Source organism: Leiobunum rupestre, chromosome 11 (genome assembly GCF_980474605.1).
Source record: "Leiobunum rupestre chromosome 11, qqLeiRupe1.1.hap1, whole genome shotgun sequence".
Classification (NCBI taxonomy): Eukaryota; Metazoa; Arthropoda; class Arachnida; order Opiliones; family Sclerosomatidae; genus Leiobunum; species Leiobunum rupestre.
Window position 1 is genome coordinate 5,248,922 of NC_143394.1, and position 15,538 is coordinate 5,264,459.

A 15,538-nucleotide genomic window follows, 5' to 3' on the forward strand; every position below is an offset into this window, starting at 1 on the left:
TAATTGTGGTTTGGTCTCAGTGGAAAAAGTTAAACCTAAAGTTTTGAAAAAATACGGTAAAATAAATGGGGTGGAATTTTAAACCGTCTTTGCCACTTAAAAACTGGACACTAGCCAGGGAGGGAACACCGGATTGGTTGGTATTGGAGCATGCGCAGAGACCAATTTTTAACTGTCGCCGAGTAACAAATTTGTAAATCGTGATTCTTCGTAGAGCACGTGGCGCCATCTAAGTAAACTGACCGTTATATTTCGGGAATAAAAGCAACACAAAATGGTTGCTTAACTGTAAATTTACCTATAACTTGAATTCTTTAAATTAAAATACAAATTATTAATTGAGATCAATCGTAATAGACGAGAAAAACGATTGAATTGACTTCAGTGACAATTAAAGTCGCGAAGTGGGGAGGCTGGCAGCCATGCTGTCACGAAACGTTTCCCCTTTTTTCCTACCCCCAAATTCAAAAACCCTTCCGAGGCTGGGAAGCCGTTGGAATTTATTTTACCGTCTATAGGTCCAGATCAGAGAGAAGCAGAAGCAAAGAAAAAAGTCGCCGCGTTGGAAGGCGTTCATTTACCTGTATAATAACGTAGACAATTGTTTAGTAAATCATTATAAAATATAATTAGGTTCTAGCTATTTTGCTCCAGAAACGTATTTTGTGGCTTGAGAAGTTGAGATCACATTAGAGAGATGGATACTTTATCATTAAGATATATCTTATACACTTTTGATACTAATATTAATATAATTTTAAATCGTAAAATATATTAAGCTCATTACAGGTTTAAATTACTCATAAAAATAAATACTTAAAGCAAGTGTCGGCTCTATCGTTGCCCTCTGTATTTTTGATTGGTTCTATGCAACGAAGATGGCTATGATTGCTTAGATCGCCGGGAAGGTGCTTCCATCTATTATCGACTTTCAAAAACGTATTGTCATTTATATGAAAGTCAACGATGACGTGTTGAAACACGTGATTGCAGAAAAGCCAATCCAAGCTAAGTTGACTGCGCACGTGATTACGCAAAGCCAATCAATTAAAGGGGTACGTCGAGGCACCTACTTTTGAGGGAATAATTTGCTTGCTCAACTTGTTTCAATTTCGACTAAACTCGACGTTAGTGACATCTCTCGCTCGCCAATGATACTAACCTTAAAATAGGAGCCGACACTTGCTTTAATGTAGTGAAGTTTAGCTTAGCTTTTTATTGTACGGGACTTAAGGTTTTTTCTAGATGGCAGCACCTTCCAGAAATTCTAAGCAATTAGCATACTGTATGGACTACGTATGCCATCTGTCGGTGACATTTTGAAATAGCACCCAAATAAATACTATCTACCATTTGTTTCGCACACGTATAAGTTAAGCTAGGTTGGCAATGCTGTCTAAGCAATCTTCCGTTCTCGTTTAAACGTCTCGAATAACTCGTTGAGCCAAACAGGCCCTCTAGCGGGAAACTGAAGAAAAGCAAGAAACTTCATCCTCCGATATTGATTTCAGTTGTTTTTGTTGTCGGTAGAACTCGAAAGAAAAAGTGCTCGGCGACTCGGCTAAGGACGATTCGGCAGCCAGTGAGGCAGACCAGGCCCTAACGCGGATATCTCCGAGCTATTCCATGATCTACAAAGCTGCCATCTATCGATCTTCCGCTTCAACAATCAGCCGGAGCGTTACGGCAAGTCGAAACAAGACGCTCAGGCCTAAAAGCCATCTATGGAAAACTCCTAAAATTGTTCAAAGCTCATCATTGTCCAAACCGATAGAGGTAACCAATGAGGTTGAATAAATAGAGATTCAAATTCGCCTTCCAGGACCTACCGTTGAGTTGGAGAGTTAGGCCTAGTAAATTAACTTAATCAAATCGTGTTGGCGCCATCTATCGTGTTATTGGAAAACTAAACCTTAATATTTTTAACTATATAATACTAATTTACGAGACACGATACTTCATGAAGTATCGTGTCTCGTAAATTAGTATTCTATAGTTAAAAATTTAAACTTACACCATGGCTCAAAAAGAATTTAAGATAAAGAATTAAACCTTAATATATTTTGCAAAAGCGTCTGCTTATAGAAATAGATGGCGCCAACACGAATGGATAAAGTTGAAACTTAAGCCTAATTCTCCTACTCGAATAAAACGTGTCCCGCGAATACCAGATTTGTTTGGATCTCTAGTTCATATTCTACCTCATTGGAGATAACTGAGTACAATCGTATTTATGAGATCTAGTAGCTAGATCTACTACATACGCCCCACCTACTTAAAATTTCGTGGTGACCTCTGTTGACTGGAGATGGAACTAGTTTCAAAGTAACCTGTTTTTTGGGTAAAATGGCTAGCGAAGATGGGGTGGGTTTTACTACTTTTTATTAGGCCTCAGATTTAGGGCTGCAATACTTAAAAGGGATTTATGGTCGTTCAACGAATTTAAAATTTCTGTCCAACGAATCCAGTTACGTTAAAACAAGTCGATCTTCCGACTTCGTTAGTATCATAAAGGATAATCCGCAAAAATACAGAATTTTCTTCTAACGTTTCATTCAAATTTTATGCTTTATCTTCAGTAAGACGTTATTCAACAAATTAGCAAAACATAATACCTACAGATGGTGATTACTACCCATAACTAAAATAACGCTCCATTGACAAAGAAATATAAAATATTCTTCCATCCGATCTTGAGAACGGCCGAATCTATTCGTCACCCACAGCAACAACAGACACAAATATGACAACTTCACATTCCAAAATGTTAAAAGTTAGGGACCAAAAAACCAACGAAACAATTCAACTGAGTATATTCAAACTATTCTTCGAAAGAGCTTTAAAAACTTTCCCAAATAGTGAAAAAGGGAATGAAACTTTCTGGTAGAAAAAGCAATATAATGCTCGGGGAGTTGGGAATTTTAAAACTAAATGAATAAAATTCGCATTAACCATATTTGAACCTCCGGCGAACAAGAAATCATGGAATTTTGGGCGCGCTCTTAACATCGTAACCATTTTAATCAGGCGAAAATGTGATAAATTTCGCGTTGAGTTTTCTCAGGAGAAATCAAGATGGCGCTGGCGACGCTGCGGGGGAACGTAATAAATGGCTGCGGCTTTTCCTGGGGATTCGCGCGAAGGGGTTCGAGATGGCGTGACAGAATACGGCTCTAGACGCCAGCTCGACTCGCGAGAGAGAGTCAGGGCTTCAAATGTCAACCGAGACTCTCGCGACTTTGTCGATATTTATAGGTCCGAAACTAAGTTGTCGCGCAAACGAAGAAATCCGGCCCATAAACAAAACCAAGAACCAATTTATGCAACTGAGAACATACGCGATAAAGACATTTTTTTTTCAAAATGGTTTATTCAGTCGAAGGTTAAGAAAGGCTAAATATCTAGTACATATGGCGGAAAGATATTAGATTCTGGTAAATCGGCATAGGGAATTTCGAATTTCGTATATTTTCTGTTGAACTCCTTAAGGTTCCTACGCCTGTTATTTTTGTCAACTGCGTAAATTTCTAAGTGTTCAATAAATATTTAATGTAGATTATTATTTTTACGCTTCATTATAGCGTATTTTTAAACAATCATCAAATCGCACGTGGTAATCTCGGCATTACTCGTTCTATACTTACCTTAGGTATTCCTCACTTGTAGTACAAAAAATAAATTATGACAACTATTTTAAAATCTTATCTATGTCAATTAATAAATAATCGCTTTGAAATCTAACGCAATATACGGTATTTTCCAAAATTACATAACGCGTGATAGTGTACTTAGAAATTCAACCGTAAACTGGCCAAATTCGAAATTCCCGCCACCAATTTACCGGAAATTCGTGCTGGTATCTTTCCGCCAATTCAAATGGATATTTTGCCTTTCTTAACCGGTAACTGGGTATAGTTTAGTTATTTTCATAATGAAGAAGGGAATTTAATTGAAAAATTTTACGAATTTTGAAAAAAGAGCAATTTTTTGTATATATTAAATTCATTGACGCAAACTATAATAGTGTTGAGATCCGTAAAATTATTGATGAATATTTTTCCTAGTCACGTATTAAGCTCAAAAATAGACCTTTTTCGTCGGAACCTAACGTCAAAAACCTGATTTGAACTACTTTTAACATAAAATTTGAAAAGTAAATTTTTGAGGCAAATCGATCGAACAAATCAAATTATTATCTTCTTTATACAAATCATCATTGTTTTAATTAAGTGTCTAGAACTCTGGGCTTCAGGAATGATCCCCCTCAATCCATTTCGGTTGATTTGAGTCTCTAAGCCCCCCTCAAATCGATCACGATTCAATTATGGGTATTTGAAATCACAATTAAAAATAATATGTAACAATATTTACGGTGCATTACACTACGGGCCTTTCCCGCTCGGTTTCACCATGGACCCAGAATTTAACGGGAGTCACTGTTCCCGATATTTGGACACGGTAGGCGTGTCCTAAATCGGAAGGCTTACTGAGGTACGCCAGCCGCTTTGAAGCGCCTCAAGAATTCTGTTCAACTATCACTACGAGAGGCTTAGTCAGGGCTTAGGCGACAGTACGTGCGAGAAAGTTAGGTTAGGCTTAGTTCATTAAATTTTTTAAGGTTAGAAATGAAATGGATTCCAGTGAATTTGATTAAAAAAACCTCGGCCATACGCGGCTTACTTACTTAACACAATAATTAATTACCATTACTTAAACTTTTAAAGAAGCAATTTCAAAAATAAAAGGTCTGTAACTTACTAAGCCTAATCATTTAAAAGCCAACAACGGCGCCATTTTGTCAAAATTGAACGTGAACGCTCCAGCTCCCCCGAGATCTTGGGTTTCCCCTTCCATAAAAACTTGTAGAGGTTAACGGTAATAGTGAGTGTAGGGAGTTGTTGGCTCGCGTGGCATGAAGGGCTTGCCACCACCCTCCTACGCCACCTGAATTAATGGCTTCAAAAGTCGCTTGATGACTTAGACCTAAGGTGGTGCCTTGGGTATTAACCTAGCTGATTATTATTATTATTGATTATTATTAGCTTCTCTACGAAATGACGCCAGAAATCGACTTCAGCGACGCCTAGTTTGTCCACATTGAACTAAAATTAACCGTGATTTTCCTATTCCCAGTATTAACGCTTGCTTTTTGAAGTCTAAACAGTGAAACCCCTTAGATTTATTGGAAGTTTGGAACGTTCAAACGAGAATGCTCCTCGCGCCGTTATTAAAACTAAAGCGGGAAAGCCCCCTAGTGTTGCGTAGCGCCATCTTCCGCATAATCGCGGTAAAAATCTTCCTCATTGTACGAAATTATCTCGATTAGCAAAACGCTTTAGTCAAACGCAGACCCGAGGCGTCATTCATTATTCGCGTCTTGTAAAGTTGAACTGTTGAACGTTGCCAAATTGAAGTGGGACCAAGGTAAACTGCACCTTCCGTTTGAAGGAGAAGCCGGGGCGAGATTCCCCTCGGGGGGGGGGTGCAAAATGTCGCCAACCTTCAGTGACAGGCCAAAGACGAAAGCGTCGCTCGGCACTTGACGGCTCAAAAGTCCAGGGAATCTTAGAAAACAGCGTTTCCCGCTCGCTTTCGCGATGTACGGAGCAACCCCTTAATGTTGTCTTCCCCTCGCTCCTATTCGCGCAGAGACCCCTAAAAAAGCAAAACGAAAGTGATAAGACTGATACGGATAACAGCCTTACGTTCTGAGCGCCCCTTAGCGAGATGTTACGCCTGTTTATTTTGTAAGTGTAACGGGGAGGGGGACTCCGGACGCCAACCGGAACCGGAAAACGCCCGAAGCGTCGCGGACGAACGCCATCTATCGAGTGAGGACGCGAAACGAGAATGGCGTTATGTTCGCTCTCGGTCGTGCTACAAAATAAACCCTCCTTCGAAAAAATCGCTATCTTTTCAAGAAATTATTCTCAAAAAACTTATCAAAGTTTTGACAATTTAGAACAGAGCTTTTTTTCGATGTGGTGTGAAAAGAAGAACTGTTGAGAAGAAAGACAAAAAAAAATATTCAGTTTTAAAATAATTAACTTTTCGAAAACTATTTGTTCATTTTTCGATAGGACACATTATTCGAAAAGTGTACACTTTTAGCACTTTTTCAAACCGTAACTACATTGTAAACCAAACAATAACATTTTAATAATATCAGCTAGGCTAATACCCAAGGCACCACCTTAGGCCTAAGTCAACAAGCGACTTAGGTGGTCGGGTTACAATGCGTAGGAGGGTGGTGGCAAGCCCTTCATGCCACGCGAGCCGACAGCTCCCTACACTAACTATTACAGTTTTTATTGAAGCGAATATAAGGTACACTGATGCCATAATTGAAATTTTGTCGCACTCTGCACTACACTGAATGCCCTGATATTTCTGCCTTATAATACTTTGAAAAAAAAATTCTAAATTTCTAAATTAACTTTGTGGAAGCATTCCACTAAAGTTAATGTAAATGTCTCATAACGTAGAATGTGAAGCTACGTACCTCTATCAAGCTTTTTAATTTATTCAGATATTACTTATGTATGTTGAATCACTACTCAGTTTACATTTACTCTAGTCTACCTCGAACCAAGGATATTTACTTTAACTAGAAAGTAGTCTTAAATGCTAAGCATCGTCTTTGGCGATGACGTCACAACCGGAAACGCTTCAAGCCCAACGGAAACTCACCCCTTTAAAGTTATTTTTGTTCAAACCGATAACGCGAATTTTGCGTACACTCCACGTTTGTTAATATTTAAATGATTATAAAGTTCCTGTATTTAAAATACCTTTTATACTTTAAAACAACTTCAACGGTCTTTGAATATTATTCAGAAGAATGATACAAAGTATTTTTAAATATTGACAATCATAAGTGTAATCACGTAAAATAAGAGACATTCAATAGGAAAAAACAGTACAGGATTAGCAAATCCATTAGATTTGTATAAAGAATGTAGTTGCTAGGTTTAAGTGACGTCCTTCAGCCCAATCGGAATTTAAACTAGCCCAAAAAAGGTCCCACCGTCAAAAATGTTTTTTCGAAAAATAGCCCAAATTCTTACCAATTTTATAGCCAAATTTTCACAAAATAGAATTGAAAATTTCATAGAAAAGATAATTTTCGGTCAAATAATTTTGTGTTTTTAACATAATTGTGGTCTAATATTAGGGTAGTAATGTTTACCCCCTGGACTTCCTCGATGCTGCTATCGCCTCGTTTTCATTCAACTTTCAGTCCGTTTTTCACATTTTACCGTCTAATTATTCACTGGACCGCTGGTCAGCCGCTATTTGGTGGAAACCACAAAAACCAGCCTTAAAATCCGCCTCCCGTCCACGCCTTTTCCCCGCAAAACGCTTTGAAAATAGCCAATCAGGCGGGAAAACCACCAATCTGGCAAGTCTGGTTGAGACGAATTTTAGTGTTGCCCCCTTAATACTTTTCGATATTGATGACCTATAAATCCTATAATTTCAAAATTTCTTTGTCAGGTTCGGGAATTCGATATAATATCAGACTGAAAAATACTAAATTTATGATAAAAATGAATAAATGTGTTTTAATTATTTTTAATATTTCAGTTTCTTTCATTTAAAATTTCATAAAAATTGAAATTACCACCAAATACAATGTGTCCTATAATTTGGACTGGAAATCTATAATTTCTAGTCTTTGAGTCTATAATTTGATTTTGGCTGGCAACGCTGACGGACTCCCACTTCCAAACACGCTCTTGCCAGGAATCGAAAATATCTCGAAAATATTTTATCACGTTATTTTTTCCAACATAAATGTGAGCTAAAGTATACGACATAAAAGATTTAACAAACTTGTTTCAGCTTAAATGTTAAGTTGTCTAGGTGTTTTCAGTCGTACAATCATTCTTAAGGTCTATTCACACGAGCCAACTTTTTGATCCAACTAGATGGGTCAACTTTGAGTTGAGTAAACTAGTTGGTTCGTGTGAATAAAAGTTCGATCACTGATCCATTTTTGCTGACTCAGCATATTGATTTGAAAAGTTGGCTCGTGTGAAAAGGTCTTAAATCTAGTAAGATTTGTGGAAAATCCATAGGTGTTTTTCAAAGTCGAAGGATTTAAATTTAAACAAAGTTCAATAGTGTAATTCTTAAAATAAATAAGCGGTTTTCCATATTTTGCTTTTGAATTGATGGATTTAGTGGACTGTTTTAAAATTCCAGTATTTTTATAAAATAAAAAACCATTGCATTTTACGGGGAATTTTCGATATTATTGTGAATTTGTTGATTTCATTTTCGAGGATAATTCTACAAACTAAAGTTTAGTAATTTTGTAACATAGAAATTCAGTATAAACCCATTAGTCCCAGGGTTCTTTTCACTAGAGCCAATCGCATCTTTATGATAGAAAGTGCAACAAAATATATTTTCCATTTACCGACCACCCCTTCGATTTCACCTCAGGGCAGGAATAGGTCTAACCCTAAATTAAAAACAGCTCGCCCCTCAGAAAATGACAATTGTAACTCTCGCGCATGCGCAGTTGCCTCCATCGGCGGTCGCTGTCAGAGACACGAAGAAACTGAAACTAAAATTTACAACTAGAATACGGTCACTGATTTTTGTTCGGAATCCAGGATGGCGCCCAAAATATTATCTAAGACGGCTAGGATGTCAACGAGTGGAAAACATATTATTATTAAAAACCTTCCTAAGGAAAAAGCTAAATCTAAAGTCGGAGAGACTACAAAGCCCGCTAATGTAATTATTAAATTAGCACTAAGCCTAATAACTGTTCTTCTAAGTTCCATATTTATTATAGATCGATAGAAGAATTCAATTTCGTATTAGTCCTAATATAAATTAAGTCTGGCAAATTTATGAAACCAAAATGAGTTAAAGATCTTTATTAGAGTTTGATTTAACGTGAAAATATTGGTTCTAAATTGACAATCGTTGAATTGTGATATCCAAGTTGATATTAAATTTATTTTTCAATATATTGTAGATTGGGAAAGCCAAGATAAAAATTAAACTTAAAGTTTGCATTGTCTGTACACCGCCAGACTTAGTTTCCAAAAAAAATCAATATTTAAATCATTTTTAATTATGATTAAATGATTAAAATGATTAAATCCTGATTGAAACGATTAAATCGTAATTAGTATGCTTAAATCGAGATTAGAAATTAGAACGAGAATCGAACACAATTGCGATAGAACCACCAATATTCATAATTAATATTAAATTATCGTACTTAAGTTTTAATTTTAATTATAAAATCTCGATTCAACCGATTATATTGATTAAATCGTGATTGAAATGATTAAATCGTGATTAAAATGATTAAATCGTGATTAAAAAGATTAAATATATTTGAAAAGATTAAATCCTGATTAAAAAGATTAGATCATGATTAGAATGATTAAATCTGGTTTAAATCGTGATTAGATTGATTAAATCGTGATTAGATTTTCTTATCTTGATTAGATTTTTAAATCTTTATTACCCTGATTTAATCACGATTACCCTGATTTAATAATTTTACTATGATTAAGACGAACCCAAAATGGAAGTGACCTGCTCTACGACTTTAATTCAGCGTTATTCTAACAATAAAATTCTTTAGCCATGTAAAAAGTCAATTAGAATTAGTCTACCATAGACTAATTCTAATTTCGAATGTGTTTTCCTTCGTTTAGAAACGCAGCAAGAAAGGCAACGCGGCGAAGAAACGGCCAATATTTCCCAATTACATTTTCAAAGTTCTGAAGGAAGAACACCCGGAGATGAGTATCTCAAATACAGCCATGTCCATCATGGACAGTTTCATGAACGACATCTTCGAACGGATTGCTTCGGAAGCTAGCAAACTGTGTCGCAGAGCCAAGAAGAGCACCGTGTCTGCTCGCGACATCCAGTGCGCCACCCGTCTAGTCTTACCAGGGGAATTGGCCCAGCACGCCGTCGCGGAAGCCACCAAGGCGGTCACCTCATTTTTCAAGTCGGGTTCGAAGGTTGGCATAAAACGGGTGGCCTAAGGCTTTTCGAACTACATTGTAATACATTTTTCAAAATCGCGGTGTTAAAGGTTGCATCATGTAATTCTCCAAATCAAATTAAATATTCTTTTATGTCAATAAAATAAAGTATTTTTTTAAAGCAATCTCCAGAATGGTTTGGTTATTTTCATAAACATTATAACATGGTTGCCACAGTACGTGGAAAAGTCAGGGAATTTTAAAAATTAGTCTAAAAATCAACGAAATGTCAGGATATTTAATTTTGGTGGCCTATAGCAAACCTTTACTAAAATATAGGTTAGAAATTACAAACATTTGGTACAAAAAGTCGGGGATAATCTCCGGAGTTTTTCAATGAATTTGAATTTGAAAAACCTGGTAACTCTGTTGTAAATACTTTTAGATGTCTAATTTATTACGGGACAATCTACGAAAATAGATGCCATTAAAGTTTTGTACAAACCGGAGAAAAGCAAGTTAAATAAAAACATTTGTCGTTTCTGAAGTTGGTGTATTATTAAAGACAAATATTTGTTAACATTGTTTTTTTTTTGGTCGGCGTTTCAAAGCAAGCGGTTCTCCTTTTTGAACTTCGATCCGCTAAACCCATTTTGGGCGTGGGAACCGTTGTTTTTATTGTCTCTCGTCTGACCTCCATTTTTATTTGAATTTTTGAATGATAAAACACACTGTCTGTCGCCTTAACTCAATCACCGGTGAGGTTCACTAAATATGAAACGTTTCAAGTTGATAATTAAAAATTAGTGTAAATTTCATCGGCTTTACCCGGTTAAGGGTTCTACATCTTTTACTTCGTCACAGACGCCGGCAGACATTTTTCATACAAAGTCTAGGGGGAGGGGGCATTCTTCCTTACTCATAATACCATAAGTAACGTAATAAGAATAAGTATGACATTTCCCATTGATTCAATGCTAATTTTCTAACCGAACCTTTTTTCGACACTGACACCGAACTAAGTATATTATCGTCCTTGGTATTACCGAACTAAGTAGTATATTATCGTCCTTGGTATTACTATATTTATATTTGGGCATATCTTAGATACCAGCGGGCTCTGTGCCGAACTAAACCTGGATTGCTTTATAACTCTGAAGAAAAGACAGTGACAATGTTTGATAATTGACATACTTTTAGTTATTATGTTACTTATGATAATACTAAACCGTCTTAGTCATTTAGTCTGATTTGGAAAATGAAGTGCTTTAATTAATATTGATTTAAATTAAGTTATATTTTCTTGACAATTATTTTATTTAAGACCTTTTACTTGCGTTTATAATTGCGACAAACATTTTGCCAATTTCAAATAAGGTTTTTAGTCAATTTATGTTATTCAGCGATTTCAGTCTCACGCGACACGACCTCATCCATGCTTTTTCGCGTACAAAATGGCGGCCATAGCAAAAAAGCTACGAGGTACAATTACTGTACTATGATATTGGAATTTAGTACAGCTTAAAGGGAGTATGAACTTCCATATTAATGGTGGATCAACGAATTTAACATTTCTGCCACCAGATTTAAACGAAAACTACGGGTGATTGGCGCTAGTTACGTTAAAAACAAATCGTTGGTCGTGCTAGCAGACGATTAGTTACTTGGAATTAATATTTAATATTAAATTTTAAATTCGTTCTCAGACCCCGAAAGAGATTTACAATCAACAGTGTCTGACGGCGTTGTATTTAACGTATAATATAAATAATAAGATAATATCATTATCGGGATTATTTTAATATAAGCACAATTAGCATAATTTACTAATTAAATTTTTTTTATAAAGTAAGGCAAAATTCACGAAATAACGCCTATAAGTGTTTTGTATTTAATTATACCGGTCACACTTATGAGTATAGGTAGGTATGTTACTTATGATAAAATTAGGCCACGGGAAGTAAGTATTAAAAAAATTGAATTTTAAAATGTAGAAATTAAAATAATAAAGGGGGTCTTTAAGTTTGTTACTCTCTGTTACGAGGGTGGTCGAAAAACCGGAATTTGTTAACAGCAATTAACCATAAATATTATTGATTTGGTTTTCGCTTACAACTTATTGTATCCCTCGCTTAGTAAATTAATTACTAACTTTCATTTAACCTTGAATCCGTGAAAGTAAAACTAACCCAAAAACATTCGATGTTCTCAGATGCGTAATTGAGTTCATTATTTCTAGAATTTAAAAGCAGATTTCAAAGCGAAATATAGCCATTAGCAGTGGGCCATTAGACTTCAAACTTGGACGCTTTCAAAGTAATTAAGAAACGGGCATATACTATTCAATTCAAAGTCTCACCAAATCGAAATACTATCGATTTCCATTTCCCCCGAAAAAAAAACTGTTAAAAAGCGGCTTCTAAAACGGAATAATTTTTAAAATATCGAGTGAGGAAAACGTTAAGCCTTGGCTGGTGCAAAGGTCAAAAAATCCGAACGGACCGAATTTTAAAAAAGCCGAAAACGTTGAGGTTGCTACAGCAGCTGTTGGTCATGTTTATGAAATTTCTTTTAAATGAAATAAATTCGCTAGAGCAAGATCTTTATCAAAATGAAACGGCCCTAATAAGAAGAAAAAGTGAGAAAACGATTTTCACCCCATCTATCTTCAGCGGTGGTAAATTCTATCGGCCGAGGCCTAGCCAATTTCCATAATAGCGCTATTAGTTATGCGTGATTTTACTGATAATTTATTTTTCTTTGAAGGTATAAAAATTCGTTTATAACTCTACCATTTCGTATTCCCACTTTTCATTGGAATTAAAATCAGTTTATATTATGTTTTTTTCGTATATATTTATGTCGTGACGTTGTATTTGACCCGTAGGGCCATCTATGGCAGAAAAGTAACATTAACATGGGAATGAATAAGCGTTAATTATTTCTGGAATTGTCAAAAGCTGTAAATGGTTACTCCCAGAACTCATTAATGCAACTGAGAACATGTTAAGAGAGCTTTACCTTTATTTTCAGTAAGAGAGCCAAAACCAGGTAACTCGGCTTAAGTTAATTTTCTTTTTGGCGTTTAGCAACAGAGCATTTCTACTGTCATTTAGAACCAAATTATGATTTTCTTATGATTTTAAAAAGCATTGCATTAAGTATATTTTAAAACTTGAATAATTTTCCATAAAATGTTCTAGGTTTACAGGTTTTCCACAATATATCCAGAGATTTTCCGTAAAAATTAAGGTCAAAATAAGATAATTTTTATAAATTTAATTTTTAAATTACTTCAACTTTCATTTGAATACAAAATTTACTCTTCAGGTTACGTGTTAACCAAAAATCGTTTTATTGCGTCGTTGGAATTACAAAATTTTAAAAATTAAAAGTAATTTAATTTAAATTTGTATTTTATTTGACAACGACCCCATAATTTACGGACTGTTCAATAAAGCTCGTCGAAAAATTACATATGTTGAAAAAAATGTAACATGATTGCTTGTAGCTCCCCAGAATGCAGGCGCATGCGCGGTGCGTATCTATAGCCACTAAAATAGTAATCTGCTTAGTCATTTCGGTGACGTATAAAAACGAAATGTAAAATTTTTTCAGATGTCTATTTTCATAAATACGTCTTAGATTGCTTAAAAAAAAACATAATACTTAATCAAAGTGTTAAGCCTTTTCCGTAGTTTAAAAAGACTCATCTGATGATGGGCGTGCATTTCATCCTCATAAATAAAGATGCACGTTCTCAGTCGCGAAAACGCGTTCTGCTTATAAACCAACTTTTCCAAATATAAATGCAAGCACAACACGCGATAAACAGGGCAACATAAAAAATGTAAAGAATATCAGGAATAAAATATATATTTATTTTTTCTCCCGAAAACGTTAGCCATTTTCGATTTCGTTCGGGGAGATTTAAAGTAATGTTTTCGGTTTTTTTGCAGCTTTGATTTGATACATTTGGCGCAGAGCCCCGATCGATTCGTAAAGCGAGTTTTGCCCGAGTTCGCGCAACGCTCCGCGATAACAGCGAAATAAGGATTTGTATGGCCAGCGTCAATGGCGAAGGGAGAATCCATAATCAAGTGTTCGCCCATTGACGACCAAATGGAGGGGTTCTTTTGCCCAAGATTTCGGGACGATCTTTGATGGCGTGTTTTCCGGTTCGAGACCAGTCGCCGCCACTCTCAGATATTACGCCGATACTATCACAAATTGGTCTGGCCATCGTCCGCGCGTTCCATCTCTATTTTTATCCCGAATTTTTTCCTATTTTCAATCCATTTTTGGGGTTAAAAAACTTAAAAGGGAACCATTTAGTGAACAAAGAATCGCAACAAGATCAGCGAAGTGGAGTTAAGTAGACGGTAGTAAATGAACGTAAGTTATTGACGTAAAACGCAATGCTTATGAGACGATAACTAAATCGAAGTTACCATCCAGTACTTTTCACGTGGCCAATCCATTCAAAGCGGCGTTTTAACATTAATCGAGTCTATTGACTTAAAAATGTCAAATCTAAACTTTACACTGCGTACGAAAATTTATTTATTGATAAACCATATTTTTGTGATTAAATTGTTTAGAAAATCAATATATATGACGGTATACGTACCACACAATTTTTTCTTATCAAATGTGTTTTTAAAAATTGATCCTGTGTTGGTTTAAAGAAAATAGCATTAGTACGATAGGCAGATGCATACTTATCTCGTTAGAGATATATTATGTACTTAAGGTGTTATTTATAATTTGTAATTACACGTTTTTTGGTATTTAACCAAAATTAAAATTCGGAAAACGTGTAGAGTTAAACTTGTAGGATTTGTACTGTGCACTCAGCTACAAGTTTGCTCTACAGGGTGGCTTAATCTCTCTATATATTTGGACCCTCCCAATATTGAGTCTATATTTTGTCACTTCCAATTTGGTCTTTAAAAAAATAAATTACTTTTACAAATAAAAGTAAGAGTATTTTATTTGTCTGGAAAAGTCGTCGGTCCTGGCAGCGAGTTCAATATTTCCCGGTCAACAAGGAGAGCGGACAGCGTGAACGAAGTGGGTGGACCTCCCATCTCATCTCCGTCCATTAGTTCTACACCAATCAAGAACCAATCGATAGTATCGAGCAGCGGTCATCGCGTTCCACGCAGTCTGAAGAGGCGCCCCTACCGGACAACGTCGGAAACCAGAGATAGCCTACTTAGATATCGATACCCACGGACTACCGTTACACCGAAGGATGCGAGGACAGCGAATTTGGGGGTCCGTCCGGGATTGAATTCCCTATCTCGTCTCCTCTCATCCGGAAGAGTGTCAAACTCTACAAAATGAATGAAAAAGTGAAAATGGCCTACGTTATCGAAGGCGGATTGCGTGGTTCGACTATAGCGTTGGTTTAAGGCGGACCGTGCCTTTGGAGGCGCTTTCAGGTGGCGTTAAAAGGGTTATATACGGGTTGACCAAACGAACGATTGAAAGGGACGTCAAGGCAACCACGGACGTTTCGTCAGGCAGGGCTATTAGAGGGCCCAGAATTTCCGATTTCTTCATTA

At 36.1% G+C, this 15,538-nt stretch overlaps 1 protein-coding gene and 1 pseudogene across 2 annotated transcripts in view; one reads left to right on the forward strand and one right to left on the reverse strand.

The window, feature by feature from the left end:
• LOC149921186 (uncharacterized) overlaps positions 1-15,538 on the reverse strand; it is a 127,571-nt gene that overhangs the window by 83,603 nt on the left and 28,430 nt on the right. The gene's annotated exons all lie outside the window — the stretch shown is intronic.
• Positions 8,659-10,098, forward strand: LOC149921187 (histone H2B pseudogene; annotated as a pseudogene). The gene is made up of 2 exons (XR_016477383.1): positions 8,659-8,748; positions 9,690-10,098. The product of XR_016477383.1 is annotated as a histone H2B pseudogene (transcript).